We start from the raw sequence: 6079 nt of genomic DNA, 5'->3' as shown, positions 1-6079 counted from the left end.
CTCCATCCTGCTTCATTCTCTTTTCTCTTCTCCCTTTCTTCTCTCCTTTTTCTCTGCTCAGCTCCACCCTCCTTCTGGGTGGGGCAGGGAACCTGGAACTTCCCTTTTCCTAGGGACCACCCAGTTACATCCTCACATGTCAGGTTGTAGAAACAAGAAAAATCTGCTTCTTTTCTCCTTCTTTTCCTGAGCCCACATGCCTGAGCCCACTTCACCTGGTCATTCAGCTCCTCCCATCTTTAAGTGGGGCAATGAACTTGGTATGGAGATCTCTGTAGCAGACTTATAATTAAGAGTCATTAGATTAGATGCAATGGTTGAAGCTGTAAGAGTAGATATACTCATTGTGGGGGAGATTATAAGGTAAGGTGAGCAGAGGACTAAGAACAGGTCAGAAAATCCCTTTGCTCCTCAATCTAGATTTGTTATGTATTCAAATATATTGACTTGATATAATTTCATTTCTGAACCACTGGTATTTTGACTGTCTTGTTCCATATTTTTCAACTCTTGTTATACTCTCACATTAAGAGAATCACCGCTTCTTCTCTGATTTCCAGAGTTTGCGCCTGTGAATTCCCTTAGCTATTCTAGATTCTGACCACCCTGTTGACTTGTTTTTGTATTTCGTTTTCCTCCCCTGATCTTCTGTCATACTGCTAACAAAATTCTCACAGTCCAACTTTTAAGGCATTAATTCCTGATAAGAACATTTTATTCAGTGCAGCATTTTGTTGTGTCTCATACTCCTTTGTGTACTTGATTTTAATAATGATAGAGTGAAAGAAATTTCTGCTAAGTTTAGAAACCCCATAGGTTAGGGAGGAAATGCGTTAGATTATCTTTCTGTGCTTAGCTACTTATGCCCTACTGCATTGTCATGACTGTTGCAAGAGATGAGATCTATGGACTTCAGGACATGAGAAATTATTCCTAGCAGGTCAACACTAGTCCTTAGCTTATTTTCTTTACATACAATATGGAGATTAAAAGTTTCTTCTGGGCCAAATATATTATTATATAATATGTTATACACACACACACACACACACACACACACACATATATATATATATATTATATTACCCTAGGGTCTTTTTTTTTTTTTAAGTATTTCAACACATTCTTCTTTGCTACCAGACAGACAATTACCAAGGATATGGAAAATCTGGACAATACAATCAAACAATAAGATCTAACTGACATACAGGGAGTACTCCAAACAACAACAGAGTAATATTATCGAAAAAAAAGAATATTCACATAGAGCACTTACTGAGACAAACTGTACTCTGGGTGATAGAAAAATCTGCTCAAATTGAAAGGCATTTAAATAACAGTGCATTCTCTGAACATAGTGAATTTAAACTACCTATCACAGAATGATCCACAGAAAGTATCTAAAAACCTATAAACTATACAGTACACTTTTAAATAATTTATGGATCAAAGAGAAAAGACTGAATAAAAATTAAAGCAATATAAAAATAATTATGACAAACAACTAATTCAATACTGGTAAATTAATTTGGTGATAAACTAAAATGATAAAAGAATTCATAATAATAATAATCTGAGTTTCTGCCTTAATAATCTAGAAAGAGAAGAACAAATTAACGCAACTGTGCAGAATGGAGAAAAGAGCAAAAATCAACAAAATAAACAATTGGAAATAATAGAAAAAAAAAGAAGATAAAGCTAAATCTGGGGGTCTCTCTGGTGGTCTATGAGTTAAGTGTCAATGCTATTATTGTTATGGCCTGAGTTCGATCCCCAGCCAGAGAGCTGACCCAGCCGACCTCTCCAGCTTCATCCACTGTTCCCCTCAGCAGTGTATTTCAGTATACTTTTCTGCTTCCCATTCTGTCTGTAGCGATTTCCCTCATCCCCTGTATCTCTTGCCTACACCCCAGTTCCTCTACACAAAAACAAGTAAAATAAAAAGAAGGTAATTTTTAAAAGCTGAGTCAAACTAAGTGATAACCTTTAGCAAGACTGAAAATATTAAAGAGAAGATACAAATTGCAAATAGCAGGAATGAACAGGTAGTATCACTATAGATCCTGAAAAAACTAGATGGATGATATGATAATTAAATACAGCAAAATAGTACAAAAAGAGTATTTAAAACAGTACTGAACAGTATGCAAAGGGTCAGTGACTGAAATAGGGACAGAGCACTGTCAGCGGCTCTCACCCACATGCACAATTGCAGAACCATTCAGTTTTTCTTAGGAACAACCTCAGGGTTCATTTAATAATAGGAGATTGAGGGTAAAGAGTTTTTAGGGCAACAAGTGGCTGGCTGTCTTATCCCAGTTAGTGTCCACAGAAGTCCCAAACAGATGAGGTGACCACAGTCCACAGCTGCAGTCTGAAGAATGGCCTGGCCTTGGAGCCAGACAGCAATGGACTCAACAATACCTGGCGGGGAGGCATTGCCAGAGAACCACACAAGGCCTGTGGTCTCATTTTAGTCTCAGATGAACTTGGATAAAGAGGTTCTGAATATTTTCCCAAAGTGTTTAAAGAACTATAGAATGATTCATGTTCTTTTCTGTTTGCATGAAAGCTTTTAGAGATACACAATAGGCCTTCTTAATAGTAGGCAGGACAAACAAATAAACAACAAAGGCATAATCTGGGTCATTGAAAAAATGAGTCAGAAGGAAGAATCAATATTAGTATGAAATCTTGTTATAACATGCTGTGAAATGAGATGATTAAAATCTTCCAGTAACAGAGTTAGGGCAGCCTAGTAACTTCCAGAGGACTTTGTCACAGTCATTAGAAAGGAAGTTCTAAATCAGAGAACTAACGTTTCCCAAAGGTTCACAGCTGAAACTACAGGGTAAAGCTCAACAGTTAGGCTTTCACAGGAGTAGCCAGACACTGACTTTTCTCCATGGTCCCTTACATATCCTGTTATTTGTGCCTTCATTTCTCTGAACTCCTGGTTTTCAGATTCTTTTTAATTTTTTTTTTCCTGCTCATGGGGTTTTTGGCATCTATCTGAATGTTCTTACTTCTTCCTCCTAGCCCCATATTTTGTGGTTACTGGGTTTAGTTTCTCTCTCTCTTTTTTTTTTTTTTAAGATTTATTTATTTATGCTTACAGAACTGGGTTACAGGCCAGAGGTGCAGGGGCAGTGAGACTCAGATTCACCAGAGACAGAGTGGGGAGCAGATGGACTGAAATGCACTGTTGAGGAGAGCAGTGGGTGTGTCAGGAGAGGTCTGCCTCTCCATGTGGGTCAGCTTCCTGGTGGAGATCCAACTCTAGCTGCAGTGACTTGGGAGAGCTTCATAATGCCGTGCTTTAATACGTTGCGCCACCAGGGGGAGCCCATTTTTCCCTTTTTTAATTGAAAAGTGAAATAAAATTTTAATATTGTTCTTTAATGAATTTATTAATAATATATTTTAATTATTAGTTAGCTTCATGATAGGAATAAAAAAGCAGTAATGTATAAGATAAAGAAATAAGGAGGAATGATAAAAAGGAACAAGGTGGATATGAAATGGCATATGAAATGGCCAGGAGCACAACGATGGGAAAGTGCAGGTAGTGGTGGGTGATACGAAAAAATGTGTTAATTAGATTTGGGGAGGTTCAGATTCAAGTTGACATATTTGGTAAACCATGTGGATCGAGCTATTAATTCTTTCGCATTTATCACTTTTTACATTATCAGAAACTATTTAGAATTCAGTGTCAAATAAAAATGAGCACCTTTAAATAAAGTCTCTTAATTATTTACACCTTTAGTTATTTACACCTTTAAACTACTAAGAAGTGTTAAAACATAAATATTCTCCCATGCTTAAGTCAGTGTACCAAAGTCCAACCTCTTGTCTGATAGTCGAAGAAGTTTCTACACCAAAAAAAGTCATTCTTTTTATTTTATATTAAGAACTCTTTTAGAACGCAAAAACACTAATTTAAAAGGAAACCTGGACTCCTATGTTTATTGCAGCACTATTTACAACTGCCAAGATATGAAAACAACCCAAGTGCCCCAAAACAGATGAGGGAATCAAAAAGTTGTGGTACATATACACAATGAAACACAACTCAACAATCAAAAAAGACAAACTTGTGCCATTTGTGACAACATGGATGGAGCTGGAAAGGATTATGCTACGCAAAATAAACCAGAAAGAAAAAAATACTTATCAGATGGTTTCATTTATATACGGAATATAGAGAAACTGAAAGGTCAAGAGAAAGACAAAACTTTCAGGCTGATCATAGATCTGAGGATACAGCCCGAGGGGTCAAAACGGGAGGGAAGAGCACAGGGAAATAGGATGATGGTTCATAGGTGATATGGTAGTGGCAGAATTATGGGAAATACACCAATTACTGTGCAATAATGAACAATGATTTAAGAAAATAAATAAATTTAGAGAAAAGTGTATAAAAGACAAAATAAATAAATATCAGGAGCTACTTAAAGAATTCATTATTTATTTATGCATGCAGAGCTAGGGTATAGACCAGAGGTGGGAGGGCGGTGAGAGGATTCACCAGAGACAGAGTGGGGAGCAGAACAGGCCCATGGACGAAGTATACTGCTGAGGGGAGCAGCGGGTGGGTCAAGAGAGGTCTGCCACACCATGTGGTAACCTCCGGAGCAGGTGGGAATCGAACTCATGCAGAGGTGGCTTTAGCTTCTTACTGCTGTGCTTTAACCCGCTGCGCCACCAGGAGGGTCCCATAAAATTTCTATTTTTAAGCAGCTTTGATGAAGCATAGGTAACATATAAAACACATTTAAGATTACAGTGTGATATATTTTGACATGAACATCCCGTTCATTCTTAACTCACTTTCAAATTAGTGGACATGTACATTACTGCTAAAATGTTTTTATAATTCTTTGTACTTCTTTTTCATGACTTTACTGTCTTTGAAGCAACATTGATCAGCATACATGGGTTGTGGTTCCTAGAATTTTATGTGCATGAAAGCAAATAATATATACTCTTTATCTGACTTCTTTCACTTAGTTTCATTATTATTGAAATACAGCCATGTTGTACTATATATCAATAGTGTGTTCTTTTTAACAGCTGAGTAGTTTTCCATTTATGTCTATACGGTGGTGTATCTACCTGTTGATAGACATTTGGAATGTTTCTAGTTATGGCTATTGCAAATAGAAAGTTTTGAATATTGTACACATTTTTGTATGAATATAAGTTTTTATTTCTCTTGGGTAAATATCTAGGAATAGAATAACTAAATAAAATAGGAGGTTTCTTTTTAAGGAAATTTCCAACACTTTTTCAAAGTGGTCATTCATTTACATTTCCACCAGCAGTGTGTTGCATTTTCAGTTTCTTCTAAATCGCACATGGTGTGGTGGTCTTTCTTATTTTAACCACACTAACAGATGTTGAGTTGTATCTCACTGAGAATTTAATTTACATTTACCTAGTGGATAATGATTTTTAATATCTTTTAATTTGCTTACCTATCATCTATGTATCATTTTTCGTGAACTATCTGTCCAAATTTTTGCCCATTAAAAAAAAATATGCTATTTCCTTTGTGCTATTGAATTTTGATGGCTCTTTGTATTATTGATATATTATTAATATAAATCCTTTATCAAATAAAGGATTCACAATTGTGTCTCTATTTAACTTCTTTTAGCAATATAGTTTTAAGCGTGTATAACTTTCAAATTGTTAATGAGATATATTCAATAGTATTTCATATTTTTGTTACTCTTACAACATTAAAAATTTATTTTCTGAATGTTACTAATAAATACAAATACATTTGACTTTTTTATACTAAATTTGTATCCTACAACTTTGGTAATGATCTTTTACCTTTTTGTAGTTTAAATCTGAATTTCTACATAGATGATTATGTCATTTAAAAGTAAAGCAATTTCACTTGTTTTAAGTTGAATGTTTAATTTATGTCCCCCCACCTTTTTGCATAAGGTATAAGTAAAATGGTAAGAATGGACGTCCTTTTTTTTTGCCTTCTCAGGGGAAAATTATTTGATTATTCACTATTAAGAGTGATATTAATGATATATATAATTTTAAATTTTATTAT

The sequence above is a fragment of the Condylura cristata genome, unplaced genomic scaffold (assembly GCF_000260355.1).
Source record: "Condylura cristata isolate star-nosed mole 26May11 unplaced genomic scaffold, ConCri1.0 scaffold00014, whole genome shotgun sequence".
Classification (NCBI taxonomy): domain Eukaryota; kingdom Metazoa; phylum Chordata; class Mammalia; order Eulipotyphla; family Talpidae; genus Condylura; species Condylura cristata.
This window is presented reverse-complemented; position numbering follows the sequence as displayed.